Here is a 15,910-nt window from a genome sequence, read left to right on the forward strand (position 1 = left end):
TCCTTTTTTGAATTTAGGGTTGTTTCACTTAATTTTTTTTCACTGATGTCCTCATTTTTTGAAAGCTGTCTTTCTAAAATGTAATGTCATCATTCTAGTTTTTGTTTAATTCCCACCTATGGATGTTAAACTTAATTTTATTGTCATCACTGTTACTTAATGGCTCAGTTATATTTCTTGAAACAACTCTTGTGTGTTACATAGGACTAAATCAAGAATATCCTCTTTTCTTTTATATTTTAGAACTAGCTGTTCTAAGCTGTAGCCAGCCATTTAAGATGTCAAGAAATTGTTTCTGTAAACCTTTTCATTTTGTGACATTTGTCAAATTTATATGTGGGTGGTTGATGACACCTGTTATTACTATTTAATTAGATCTAATTGTCTCTTTGATCTTTCTCACCACTATACACTCAATATCTTTTGACTAATCAGGTGTCCAGTAGTTTAACTGTACTAATATATTTTGTATTCTTATGATTTGGGATTTGATCCTTACAGAACGTAATGTATGGTCTCTATAGCTTGTAAATTGGGTTCTGATTACCCATCTCAAAAATGATTCAGTGGAATAGAAGGACTGAAAATGATTAGACGTGTGTATGTGAGAGAGAGAGGGAGAGAATATTGGCAGTTTTTACAGAGGATGTGAGTAAGAGAGTCATGATAGTTGTACAGAATAATGAATGGTATGGAGAAAATAGTTTGTGTATTACTACTTACCTTTTTTCATAATACAAGAACAAAGGGACAGCCATTGAAATTAAAAGGCAATAATTTTTGAATTGATAAAGGAAATTACAGTGTTACACAACATATAATTAACCTGTGGCACTCCCTGATTGAAACATGATTGAGACCAAGCAATTAGCAGTAATTATGAAAGGATTAGATCTTTTATATGGATAATGAGAATATTCATAGTTACATTAGCCACCATTATTTTTTTTAAAGGATACAAGCCCTCATGCTTTATGGATAAACCTGCCACTGACTGATGTAGCTAGGACTTCTCTTTGAGCAGGTTAATCTCTAATTGTCCATCACAGGGTGTCTTGCACCATCCTCTGAAGAGTTTGATACTGAGTATTGTCAGATACAAAGTACTGTATGAGATGAAACAATGGTCCAATCTTGTATGGCTATTTTTCGATCATCCTTCATTTTATCAAATATCTATCTCCTTGCCTAGGATCTTAGGTTCTTATGGTGTTGCTCATTATCATAGTTTGTAAGCGCCTCCTGAGAGATACTAAATCACAATGGGTTTGATGTGTCTAATTTTCTTTCCTAATTCCAATGAGTCAATGAAGTTTTTTTATTTCTTTGTCTCATCCTCCATCCATCCTGTTTTCCTCTTTTCTCTCTCCTTTCTTGCCTTACCTCTCATGCTATTTCTTTCTTCTTTGTGGTTTTGACTTGTGTCTGATACAAAACTAACATGGTGGTGTGAAAGCATAGATTTATGATCATACTGATTTGCACTAGTAATGCGTTCCAAAACCTTGTCCTTGTTGTAATTTCAGGGGACATGGCATTCTCAACAGGTTTCATCCCTAAAGTTGCTAGTTAGATAGAGGGATAGAGGACCTTGAAGATTTACATAGAGACTTTGAAGCTGATCTGGTATTATATGGGGACCCAGTGTAATGAATACAGCAGCATTGGCAGGATATATTCTCTGCAGCTGCTGGACTATATCTGATCCTTTCTTACTGTCATAGTGGTCATATCTAGATATAATGAATGGAAAAAGTCAAATCTTGAGGTCCCAAAGGCATGGGTCAAACTGGACAAGTCCTTTTGTTTAGTAAAATGGATAGTCATAGAAAGTAGAAAGCAATAGCCACCAAAAATACCAACAACCAATAAAACAACTGTGTCCAGCAGCAGCAAGGAGTTCAGGGGGCCCTTTGGGCTGTTAACTGATTTGATAATCTGGGGCAGAATTCTCCACTGGAAGAGTGAGGTGAGAGTGGACTTCAAAGTGTTTCCTTTCTCCCTCAACATCAAGGAAAGGAAAGTGTGTGTGTTTGTTCTTTTCCTTTTTGGTCTAGGTGCTGGAGTGTCAAAGGTAGTGTCCAGAGTGCCATTGTAATGGCAATATCTATGTTTTGATGCTGAATATTCTGTTGAATTTTATTCCTTCATATGGTTAGATGCCTTTATTTAGTTTTTGGTGAAGATCTGCAGTCATCCTTGAATCTCTTTGAGCTCATGCAATATTCAGCTGTTCATTTGATCAGTAATTTGAAGAACGATGATCTCATTTCCCAGTTCTTTGTGAGCTCCAGTAGCTTCCTATCCCGCAGTATATTGGCTTTTAAAAATTTTATTATTCACTTTAACTGTTAGTATTGAAAAGCAGTTCCAGTTTAATAGATCTGCTCTCAAGTTATCAGTCTGCTCACTCCCGTTGCTCAGCCATTCAGTCAACTGGCTGTTCCTCAAATTAAACTGCACACTTGGTGGCAGGGCTTTTTCATTTTCTGCTGTTAAATTATGGAACAGTCTCCTTCTCTGGAGACTTTACAAATCTCTTTCCAGAGCTGTTTTACTTAAAGTACCATTGTGACACTGCACCCCATATTCTTCATAGAGATATTCTGATATGATTATGGCATAACTGTGATGTATTTTAAGCAAGATAGGTCATGTAAGGTATCATTGAAAAGATTATGATTTACTGAATATAATTATCTTATTTGTATGCATGTATCATTTTTGTATCTGAAGTTAGGAATATTGACTATGTATCTGTATTACTAATGTGTTTACACCTGGGGAATGCCCACTAAGCAAAAGGCTCTCAGACTAGATGGCTGGCTGGGAGGGGCCCATTCAGATTAAAGAGCCATTAGGAGAAAACAGTGGGCCTTAGAAGAAGACCTTAGAAGACCGGGGGGGCGGGGAGAGGGGGGCTCGGACGAGGGGCCCTTCCTGAGGATGCTACAAACAGCCTCTGACTCATGGCTGCTATGACACTACAGGGACATGTGACTAGGTCACCTGGTGCTGGACTCCATCATCTTGGGATACCAGTGTTTTCCCACTGACTGGCATAGGAACCAAGCTTTGAAATAAAGGGTTCCTGCCATATGCAAAAGCTATATAAGGCAGGGAAGTGCTATCATTGTGGTTCTTAATTGATTTCCCCGCCCAAGAATACTCCTGGAAACACCTGAGGAACAAAGACTGAACTGGCGGGAAGTGTTGGACCCAGGCCAAAGGGATTTTTAGCTTGTGAATGAAATACCTGCGGATTCCAAGCTGTAAATTAGTGCAGCTTGCTCCTTAAGAATCTGAAGCCTGCTGGTATTATCATTTTAGGGTGAGAATTTGCTATTCATATCTGATTTGTGTAGTACATTAAGCTTAGTTTGCGTGTTTTGTTCATTTGTTAGGTAATCTGCTTTGATCTAGGGCTGTTCATTAATCGCAGTTAACTCGTGTGATTAAAAATTAATAGCAATTAAAAAGATTAATCGCGATTAATCGCAGTTTTAATCGCACTGTTAAACAATAGAATACCAATTGAAATTTATTTAATATTTTGGATGTTTTCCTACATTTTCATTTATATTGTATTCTGTGTTGATTGAAATCAAAGTGTATATTATTTTAAAAATGATAAACAAAAGAAATGGTATTTTTCAGTTCACCTCATACAAGTACTGCAGTGCATTCTCTTTGTCATGTAAGTGCAGCTTACAAATGTAGATTTTTTTTGTTTTGTTACAGAACTGTACTTAAAACAAAACAATGTAAAACTTCAGAGCCTACAAGTCCACTCAGTCCTACTTCTTGTTCAGCCAATTGCTAAAACAAACAAATTTGTTTACATTTACAGGAGATAATGCTGCCCTCTTCTTATTTACAATGTCACCAGAAAGTGAGAACAAGCATTCGCATGGCACTTTGTAGCTGGCATTGCAAGGTATTAATGTGCCAGATATGCTAAACATGCGCCTTCATACTTTGGCCACCATCCCAGAGGACGTGATTCCATACTGATGATGCTCGTTAAAAAAATATTGTGTTAACTAAATTTGTGATCGAACTCCTGGGGGGAGAATTGTATGTCCCCTGCTCTGTTTTACCCACATTCTGCCATATATTTCATGTTATAGCAGTCTCGGATGATGACCCAGGACATGTTGATGTTAAGAACACTTTCACTGCAGATTTGACAAAATGCAAAGAAAGTACCAATGTGAGATTTCTAAAGATAGCTATAGCACTCGACCCAAGGTTTAAGAATCTGAAAATCAACCTTCTGCTGGTGGCATCTGATTCAGATAACGAAAATGAACATGCACCAGGCCGCACTGGTTTGCATTGTTATCGAGCAGAACCCATCATCAACATGGACTCATGGAATGGTGGTTGAAGCATGAAGGGACATATGAATCTTTAGCGCATCTGGCATGTAAATATCTTGCGACGCTGGCTGCAACAGTGCCATGAGAACGCCTGTTCTTACTTTCAGGTGACATTTTAAACAAGAAGCGGGCACTATAATCTCCTGCAAATGTAACCAAACTTGTTTGTCTGAAAAAAGAACAGGAATACTTGTGGCACCTTAGAGACTAACAAATTTATTAGAGCATAAGCTTTCGGGGACTACAGCCCACTTTTTCTAATACATTTGTTAGTCTCTAAGGTGCCACAAGTACTCCTGTTCTTTTTGCGGATACAGACTAACACGGCTGCTACTCTGAAATTGTTTGTCTGAGCGATTGACTGAAGTAGGACTGAGTGGACTTGTAGGCTTTAAAGTTTTACATTGTTTTATTTTTGAATGTAGTTATTTTTTTGTACGTAATTCTACATTTGTAAGTTCAACTTTCATAATAAAAAGATTGCACTACAGAACTTGTATTGGGTGAATTGAAATATACTGTTTCTTTTGTTTTTTACCGTGCAAATATTTGTATTAAAAAATAAATAGAAAGTGAGCACTGTACATGTTGTTGACTCTTTGTTGCTTTTTACAGATCCAGACTAACATGGCTACCCCCCTGATACTGTACACGTTGTATTCTGTGTTGTAATTGAAATCAATATATTTGAAAATGTAGAAAACATCAAAAAATATTTAAATAAATGGTATTATATTATTGTTTAACAGTGCGATTAATCGTCATTAAATTTTTTAATTGCTTGACAGCCCTACTTTGATCTGTTTGCTATCCCATATAATCACTTAAAATCTATCTTTTGTAGTTGTTAAATTTGTTTTTGCTTTGTCTAAAACCATTGGGTATGGGAGTAATAACTCAGGGCAGAAAGCTGTGATATAATTCCTCTCCATATCGAGGGAGAGGGCAAATTCTCTGTGCAGTGCAAGATGGTGTAATTTTGGGTTTATATCCCAAAGGGGTGTGTGTACCTGAGTAGCTGGGAAGTTCCTTAGCTGAAGGCTGCCCATGGAGAACTGATCCCAGAGTCTGTATGTAACTGCAGTTGGGTGTGTCCCTACCTGTATGTTGCTGGTAAAAGTGCAGGCTGGAGCCTGGGAGAGGGCTTGGCAGGCTGGTCACAACAGTACAGAGTAAAGGGAACCCAAGCTGGTGGGTCAGGGATGCTCACTGGTACCCCAGTTCCAGGTGGCACCATGGGGAGGAACCCATCACAACCATCTTTTAAAACTGTCTACTTTGTTTTCCTGATTTAGGTTGTACATCAGTGGCTGTATAGCATTTTGTAACTTTTTGGTGAGGAAAAAAAATGTTTTGTATAGAATATTAGACTGAACTAGAACTCATAATTTCTTCATGGGTGGTAACGGATAACCCTACTCTAGGCTAGTAATTTAATTAAACATATTTCTTTTTAAACTATAAGATCTTTGGGAGAGGGACTGTAATTACTATGTTTGTACAGCACCTAGCACAATGGGACTCCAGTCTGGTTGGCTTGTAGGTGCTACTGCAATATAAATATTATAAAAAATAATACGAGAGGCCATTCATGGTTTAAAGCCAGTTATGTAAGTTCACTGACAGCTGGGTCCCTAGAAGAAGCAATAAAGGACAAGACGCTAAGTATGCTATGCACCACCACAGTAAAATCTTTATATAAAACACAGTAAGTTTATTACTGTATCTTCTGTTTAGAATTAGTAAGAGTTCATGGGAATCTTTGCAGTATCTCTGAGTGGTGTCATTTATTTTGAATAGGTCAGGTGCTAAAATTTTCCTTTTATCATGTGACCTTATAGAAACATAGGAATTGTTATTACAAATTAAAAAAGCTGTGATTCAGGTTTCCTCTGCTTTTGATTGGCAGACGAGGTGGGAGGAGGGGAATTGTTTTCACTTGAAGAGACTTTATGACTTAGTGTTAGGAAATAATTCACCACTTCCTCAATCAGCATGTATGCTTTTCAGTTCTTCTGCAATAAAAGAACTGTTATGCCTTGACCTACTTTTATCTAACAAAGATGTCTGTTGTAGTCCACAGTTACCAGAATATTACTGGCTAATATTACTTGATTAAAATTAGTAAAACCGCAATAGCTCACCTTTTTTTAATGGAGATATATATGGGGCAAAATAAACCAAAACCTAGATTAATTTGGAGGGAATAACCTGTAAAGCATTAATTTTGAAGACACCTAGGGGTGTTGGTAGATGTTATTTAGCAAATTAGACGTGAGTTTGCAATGTGATAATGCTTCAAAATAGGTTAAAGCTCCATGAACAGAAGCCATTATGTAATGGAACAAGGAGTCCCTTTTTATATAGCTCCTGTATGGACACATCTACAATATTGTGTTTAATTCTGGTCTCCTTATTACCAGAAAAATATAGGAATTTGGAAGGAATTCAAAGAAGGTGGATGACAAAAATGATCAGGAAGTAGGAAGGGTTAATTCTGAGGTAAGATTAAAAGAGCTAAATAAATGTAACTTGACCCAACAGTAACGAGTTGGGGAAGAGGCATAAGTCCATAAATTAAATGTGTGAGCACCAGGGATGGAAGTAAATTATGTAATATAGAACCAAGGCTGATGTAACTAGGAGTAGTAGGGTTTTCAAAATTCCTCTGGCATACTCTGAAACCAATCAAAACTGAGTAAGCAAATGACTGTTTAAAGACACATTTTTGTTCTGCTTCCTTCCTTTAGCTTGGAAAAGGTCTTGTGGCCAAAACATCACTTTTAATCCTGTTTGCTGTTTCTTGCATTGTATTCTTTTTAGATCTCTAGTGAAATGTTGTTATAAAGTTGTGCTAACAGTCCACCAAATGTGAGATATTTGAAGTCAGATAATTGACCCTCCCAAGGGCAGAAACTAGCTTGCTTGCCAGCAAATGTGATGGTCATGTGCAATAACAGAGAAGACTAATACATATGATTGGGCAGGGAACCCTTTTAAAAATAGATTTTGTTTTTTCAAATAGAAGGAATTCATTCCAAGACACGAGGTTTTTCTTCCATATTGTGTTGTTGCATCAGATATAGGAATGAGAAAAAACAGGTGAATTGAAACCATCATGAGGGTCTGCCATTTTGGAGCCCATTGGTCCCCTTGTAATTCAGGCTCCCTGAATTTTTTTTTTTTTTTAAAGCTTCAGCCATACTGCAAGGCCTATTCCTCTGGGGGAGAGAATGGAGTGATAAGTGATGACGTTTGTGGGAGAGAAATGTGTTTTAGTTAGAACTGATTTAGTTGTGGTCGGTTAGTTTTTTGGCTTGGGGTTGAGGAGCAGCTGTTGGCTTCACTTTTGATTTGATTGTGTTTTTAATTTTTTGGCAAAGGCACCAATTTGGGTACTTTTGAAAATATTACAAGTTGAAGTAAGTAAATCACAAAAACCGTGTACTGTAAAAGTGAACAAAGCAGTATTAGAGTTCTGATGTCTTCGGATAAGTATGGTATATTGCAACAAGGCAAGTCACAGATGGTATCAATTTTATTTTATTTAGCACTATCGTTTGAGAAGAGACTCACCACCTACTATATAAACTAAAAATGTATTTAAAATACAGACTTAGTTTAGAGTTGAGATTTGAAGTCTATTGCTGTTGATAGCCATCTTGCTGAGTAGTAATACGTTGTGGTCATTTGTATATGGAATCCTATTGTAAGATACAACCTAGAGATCAGGGAGAGGAAAGGATGCAACTGCCTCCCCTAGAAAATTTCTGTCTTTCTTCCAGCCCATCAGCGTAGAGATGAGAGGGGTTTTAATCCACATTGGAGACTTGTCCTCATTCCCATCATCTCCCGCTGTGGGAACTCGATTGGAATAGTGACCCAGTGCAGCAGTAACCTCCACAGTCCCTACAGTGGGCAGAGGGAGAGACAATGGAGAAAGGGGCAGGCTTTTTAAAGGCACTATTATGAAATCCCCTATTAACTGCATGCATCCCAATTCCAAGTGTATGCAGCACTCCCCCATCACATTCACAGACATTCTCTCCCTTCTTGTCCCCGCCCCCACCACATTTACACTTCTTCCACCCCACCACCATCTCACATGGCACCTTACTCCCTGTATGAGATTGTTCAAAAATAATTGGCCAAATCCTGACAACATCCACATTTTTGTTAATAAATTAACCTTTCAATCTCTTAGAGGCTCTGCTGCCACCTTTGATGACCTCTTATTTCTTCTTTGGCCCTGATCTTGGAAAGACTTATTCATGTGTTAAGTTAAATGTACTTAAGTCTCTGTAGGATTAGGGCCTTAATGATGAATTTTTTATGTTGTGTAATGCATATGTAGTTTTTCTTCATCTTTGCTCTTCTTACCATTCTCACATTTTTCTTATTTCCAGTTGTTTCTTGCATGCATCTCTTTCTTAGCTTAGATTGATTTGTTCTTATATGGTCATCTTCATGCATGCTACATGTAAAATACAGTTAGAAGAAAGTAGCGAATGATGGAGCCTAGGAATATATATGTACCCTGTTTGCTTGTCTTCTACCAAGTAAAGTTTGTCTCAAGTTGTTTCAGCAAGATATCTGAGAGATGCTTCTCTTGGGCAAGAGTAGCATTTTCTAAGACACTGTTTTTTCTGCTTTCTCCCCCCTCCCCCCCCCCCCCCGATTCAGACCTTCTATATGCCTCCATTCATCCATAACCATGATTTCATCCTTAACTCTGAACTTCTCCTCTTCCCCCAGCTACTGAAATCATCATCATTCCTTCATCTCCTCTCTCTCTCTATTGGCAGCTCTGTAGCCTCCCTAAATCCCAGCTCCTTAAACTTCAGAACATGTAGAATTTTGCTGCCCACTTTTACACAAACATAACCACCTTCTCCATCCTCTGCAGCAACCTCACTGGTGATTTGTTCTTTTCAGGATGCAGAACAGAACTGCCTTCCTTGTTTTAAAATCCAGCCAGGGACATGTTCCTCCTTTTTTCACTGAACTTACTTTTTTCTACTTCATTCCTCATTCCCTATGCTCATGTAGCAGCAAACTCTTGTTTGCCCCTCCATATGCTCTTGCTCAGTGGTTCTCAAACTTTTGTATTGGTGACCCCTTTCACACAGCAAACCTATGAGTGTGACCCCCCCTGCCTTATAAATTACAAAATATTTTTTTATATTTAATACTATTATAAATGTTGGCGGCAAAGCCGGGTTTAGGGGTGGAGGCTGACAGCTCATGAGCCCCCACGTAATAACCTCTTGACCCCCTGAGGGGTCACAACCCCCAGTTTGAGACCCTGCTCTTGCTACTCTTGGTGCAAGATTGGTGTCTGCAGCTGCTACATCGGGAATGCCATTCCTGTACCAGTCTGTCTCACTGAATATCTTATTTCAAGTCTCATTTCAAAGCATACAATATTTTTTCTACTTTGTATCTCTTAATTTCTCTCCCTCTCATTAATTTAGTTGGTTGCTAATTAATTTAACTCTGAAATGCTATTATTTAAATCAGTAAAGAGTTTTTTGGATGTATTGCATTGCAATGGCAGTGACCGAAAGTTGGAGATGTAGTGCAGCTGTAGCTACAAATAAGAAAGCAAAGGGCTGCATGAAATGGGAATAAGTAAGGCTACATTTTAGTCATGGGTATTTTTAGTAAAAGTCACGGACAGGTCATGGGCAGTAAACAAAAATTCACAGCCCATGACCAGTCCATGACTTTTATTATATAAACCGGACTAAACTTGGCGGCGGGGGGCTACCTGGGGGTGTCGCGGGTGCTGGGAGAGGGCAGCCCGGGTGTTGGTGGTGAGGAGGCGGGTGATGATGTGTGGCCCAGGACCCGTGCTGGTGATGGGGGGGGGGTCTTGGTGGGGTCGGCAGGCTCCCTACCTGGCTCCGCGCCTCCCACACCAGCAGCAGCAGAGTTCGGGTGTTGGAGGGGGCAGGGCGTTGAGGCATGGAACGGGGTGAGGCAGGCTCTGGGCGGCACTTACCTGGGGGCTCCCCAGAAGCGGTGACATCCCCCTCGCTCAGTTCCTAGTTGGAGGCATGGCCAGGCAGCTCTGTGGGCTGCCTCTACCCAGAGCACCAGCTTCGCAGCTCCCATTGGCCAGGAACCGTGGCCAATGGGAGCTGCAGAGGCAGTGCCTGCAGGCAGAGGCAGTGGGCGGAACTGCCTGGCCACGCCTCCACCTAGGAACTGAGTGAGGGCAATGTCTCCACTTCCAGGGAGCCCCCCAGATAAGTGCTGCCCAGAGCCCGCCTCACCCTATCCCATGCCCGAACCTCCTGTCCCCTCCCACACCCAAACTCTACTGGGCGGGCACGGGAGTGGTGGCTGAGACTGCCCCAGAGCCAGGTGCACCGGCTGCTGCAAAAGTCACAGAGGTCACAGAAAGTCACGGAGTCCGTGACTTCTGTGACAAACTCTCAGCCTTAGGAATGAGTTACAAACATGAATGAGTTCATGTTTCTACTCTACCGCACTTTTTGCAAATTCCTATTTAGTTGCTGATCCTGTGGGGTGTTGAGTGCTCTGACGATAGTAATGGTGCTCTCTTCCTCATAATAGGGGCTCAGCCCTTTATAGAATCAGGCCTGTAAAGTGCTGAGTTGATCGCCAACTTTAGGAGGATATCCAAGAGTTGGAAATCGCCCAGAAGATGGCTGCAGGGCTAATTTAGATAGTGAGAGCTATGCAGTAAAAGACTGCTTCTCAAACTAAAGATATACAGATTTTTTTAAAAAGAGATTAATTCCTATTGGAGCCAAGCCAGCATCTCAGATATACTTGTTTACTCTGCAGAATGGGAGGATAATGGGACTTTATGGTATAATAGAGGAAGGGAGGTGGACCTACGTTTTTTTTAATCCATAACTTCTATGTTCCTGTGTCAGTTTCCTTGAAAAAAATGTAATTAAGCCATTGGAGTCAGCATGCTTTTATAACTAGAGAATTTTCAGACTTTATTGGAGCTTACAGCGACAGTCTCTCATTACGAGGCAGGGACAGCAGATGTAATGCAGACACATCAATTATTTGACTGAAAATAGCCTCAGATTGAGATTAATAAAGCTGTTTATATAATTTGACAATGTCTGTCTTAATACCCAATTTAGTGATGTCTGCCTTAGTAGGTCTAATTTAATCAATTAACTTATGTTGAGTTTCTTTTTTCCCAGTTAGAGTATTAGCTTCTTGCTTACTATCTGCCCTTATACCTTTCAGAAAGTTAAGTAAAATACATTCTTTGAGAATAATTCCAGCTCTCTACCAAATAGTTGAAAACATGTACAGCCTGAATGTACTTAGAGGAAAGGATGGGAAAAAAGAAGCAAAGATGCATGCTGGCAATGGATCTATTTTAGCCTCTCTTCTGGGGTTGAAAAAGGTTTGGCAGCTTGTGTAGTTCGGGGGAGCAAGGAGTCCATCACTCTCTAGTGGTACTGTCTATATAAGCAGCCAAACCAGTTTAAACTTCCGTTGAGGGTTTCTGGAAAAGACCCTTTTGACAACCATTTTCAACATCCAAGACACTCCTGTAAGATGGAGACACACTACCAAAGCCCATTTTGGGACGGGAGGCCTCTTTCCTTTAAGGGAAGATGCAAACAGCATGGCCACACTACTTCACTAGTGCTCCCTTGGCTTATTCTGAGTAGAGTACCTGCCTGGAGACATCTAGTATAATAAGGGACCTACTGTACTATCCGATGTGGTTCCTGATGTATAAGAAAATTGAGGGACCTAATCTATAATATCATAGATAATAGTGATCTTACTAGTTACTGACCTTTCACCAAACAACATGAATTGAAGACTAGGGTTGTTGGCAGTCATCACCCCATACTTCCAATAAAGGACAACCAGCACTGCCAGTGGTGTTGAAGTTACAGATCTCTCTCACTATGGCCTAAGCCATGTCAATGATTGTATATGTGCTTCAAAATGGCAAGGACCAGTCGGAGTATAGCTCTCTGTTTGCCCATCCCTACAGTCTGGCAATTTTTGACTCAAGAGTGATCTCTACAGATGTAAATCTCTCCTCTGCAGGGATCAGCATTCAGCCAGTTCTCAGCAGCATTGCCCATCCCTCTTTTGCCACCCTAAGGTAACTACAGAAGGGGTGTAGCTGTCACAGCTAGCATCCTTTATAGAGACTTCCTGGGTAGAACATAAAAGGTAGGGGCTTCCTCTACTCATTACTCCAAAATATACTAAGGCATTCTCTGCCTCAGCCCGGTGTTGGGTGGGAGCCTAGTTTCTTTCCTTCTCCCACCACCCCATCCACCCCACAAAACTTTAATCCAACCCTCAGCATTGCTCTCACCTCCAATTCCTTTCTCACTGAGGCTGGAGTTGGTGGACTTAGCAGTAGAGACATAGGTAGGGACCACTCTGAGGTTTCCCTAGCAGCTTATAAAGAACCATTTCTTTGAATCCTGGGTCTTTGATGTTGCCACCAGCAGTGGTGGGTCAAGACCATTTCCAGCTCATGTTGTTCTGGTATGGGGTGAGGCTGCTTTCACGACCCCTTGAAGACCTATAGCTAATTCTGAAGGGGCAGATCATCTTGTGTGGCCACACAAAGCAGTCTCCTGAAGTTGGTTACTGGGTGTGTGGCTGGAGCAGCCTGGCACCCCCTGAAGTATTGGAGAGAGGGGGAGCTCCTGCCAGACAAAGGAGCGTCACTACCTTTTCTTTGCTCCAAAGACGTCAAATGCAAGGAGAAACTTCCTGAGCTCTTAATTTGAGCAATAGGGGAGTGAAACGTGTAGGGAGATGGGGTCCAGGGTATTGGGATTCGAAAGTTCAACTGTTACCTCAATATTGGGATATTTCATTTAAAATATTACCTGAATACAAATTTATACTCTTTGCACATTTTTTTTTTGCGGTGTGTTGGCAAGAGTGTGTGAGAGAAGTTCTTAGATAAAGAGAAAGTCCTTAGGTAAACAGCTCCCTACACCTTAAAGCCAAAAGAAAAAGTTTTTTGCGGTTAGTGGGATCATCATGGGAGGGCTTTGGTATAAATAGTTCAACATTTGAATTCAGATGTTTGATTAATCCAATGTCAGGACCTCCCATCCTCTGAATCTGAATATCATTTGAATCTAGGGTATCAAGATGATCATATCTATTCAGGTGAATGTGGAAGGTTTTTACAGCCTATATCTGTTTGGAATCCAGCCACTGCTCTTAATCTCTGTTTTTTAAATACTAGATTAACTCACAAATGTAAATGAAAAATGTTCAGTTTTTTAGTGAAATAGATTTTAGCAATGCTGTTGTGATATAATATTGCAAAATGAGATCTTTCTACCATTAAAATATAGACTTTCCATGTCACTGCAGCAGAGATTAGAGGCAGCACACACAATAGATATTCAGTATTCCTTACTTCACATTTTTTAGCCTCATTTCAAAGTTGTAACACAGATTGCCATACCATTTCAGACCAATAGTCAATCTAGCCTGGTTTCCTCTTTTCCCCAATGCGTCAAAAGAACGTGAAAAAATTGGGAAAGCCCAAACTAGTTTCGAGTTCTGTAATATATTGGCATGTGTCTTGGGACACAAGGATTTAACAGTATTAATTATTATAAAATAGTTGTATCACGGATACTATTGGAGAAAACTAAAGTAAAAGAGGGGTTCCTTTAGTCTTCATTTTCGTTTAAATAACAGATGTATAGCAAATTAAAGAAACAGATATTTTGTTGCATAGCCATGCACAGCAATTAGTGACTGTCCTAATCCATAAACATTTGTATTACTTATAAGGATATTTGATGTATGTCAGGAGAAAAATAAATACATCATGCCGTTGCTTTCCCAGTATTGTGTAATGTTGTTTTGTCCATGTTTTGTCAGGTGATGATGATAATGAAATAGCTGGTAAGATTGTGCATCCATATAAGTGTATCTCACTTAAAAAATATAATCAGTCTCGTGCTTTGTTGAACTACAAAATATCAGGACATAGACTGTTCATTTTGCTCAAAACTCAGGATTTCTTACTGATGTTTGATGATTAAAAACAAAGCAAAACCCCAAGCTTCAGATTTCAAAGCAGTGCAGGGGATTTTACCACAATATTGTCAATTTTAACACTATTTTAGGATCTATGCAGCTAATACAAGATCTTGTTCTGCTTAAAGGCTACTTTGTGTCTAAAATTATTTAAACCAATATAAAATTACTTTAAAAACAGGAAATTAATCTGCAATATAAAGCATTGTGGTAAGGCTAAGATGTACAGTATTTCCCAGAAAATTCTTATTTTTTGGTGATACACAAACCAGAAAGTACATAACTTGAGGGTCAAACTCCACAATAATTTTGCAAGGCTGACAGTTTGAATTTTTTTTGGGTAAATTAAGCAAATTTGATATGAATTGAAAATCCATCGTGACAACATAAATGTGCCTTTTTTTTTTTAGTTTGCAATGTTGTAGCTTTGTTGGTTCCAGGATATTAGAGAGACAGGGTGGGTGAAGTAACATCTTTTATTGGACCAACTTAAGATATTACCTCACCTACCTTGCCCCCTATTTTTATAGTGACATTTTTACAAAGTTGCTTTTTCAGAATAGAACCACAGTTTGAGGGGATGAGGGGAAATGCAAAAATAACAGAAGCACCCACAGGAATATGACTAATGATCTGAGAGAGACTTGGATCGTCTCATTTTCAGCATTGTGTACCACTCACTAAATTCTGTTCATGACTTCTCAGTTGCTCTCTATTGTCTCCCAGAGAAAAGTGTGTTTCAGTGACTCCTTTGGAAACTGCCTCCCACTCACTCACTCATGCATATTGTGACCTGCATAGTTGAATGGTAGATGACTGGAAGTAGTTGATGTAGCTGAAGTCTTGGGATAAAGTCCTGCTTGATGTATGTTAGGAGATTTGGCCTTGACTTTCATGGGAACTTTGGTATGGTAAACTGGTATAGTTGCCTAAAAAAGCTGCAAATTCCTGCACTTTGTTCTAGAAGTCCACTTCATGGATGATGACAATCTGAGCTTTAATGTTGGTATGGCATGAAATGAAATCCCTCTGCCATCAACAACCTAAGAAGGAGGCTGTACTTCCAAGCATGGCTGGGTGGGGTTTGGAAGCCATGCTGCTTGTGATTCCGAAAGCTATGCAGAAGAATAAACCAACCATAGGATCAAATCTTTTTTCATGAGGGTGGGGGAATGGAATCCTTCTGCTATCCCAACTGCAATTTAAATCTTGATACCTATCTTAGGGTTTCATACCAGTTCCTATCACCATAATATTTCAGCCCATAAACTACCTGATGATTCAGTCATGATTTTTCCTGCCCCTGTAGCTTCCTTACAACATCGATTGGCCTAGATAAACAAAAAAATGTCTGTGTTGGGCTGGGTTGCATTTCTTATGAATGCTGTAGATCACATAGCCAAGATTTAAATAATTCCAAGCCTCATATTGTGGGGAAAGCCACAGATCTTTACTGACAAACATAACTGTAAAGAAAAATTGGC

At 39.6% G+C, this 15,910-nt stretch overlaps 1 protein-coding gene across 1 annotated transcript in view; it reads left to right on the forward strand.

The window, feature by feature from the left end:
- Window positions 1-15,910, forward strand: part of CWF19L2 (CWF19 like cell cycle control factor 2) — a 170,641-nt gene that overhangs the window by 78,815 nt on the left and 75,916 nt on the right. The gene's annotated exons all lie outside the window — the stretch shown is intronic.

The sequence above is a fragment of the Chrysemys picta genome, chromosome 1 (genome assembly GCF_011386835.1).
Source record: "Chrysemys picta bellii isolate R12L10 chromosome 1, ASM1138683v2, whole genome shotgun sequence".
NCBI classification, from domain to species: Eukaryota; Metazoa; Chordata; order Testudines; family Emydidae; genus Chrysemys; species Chrysemys picta.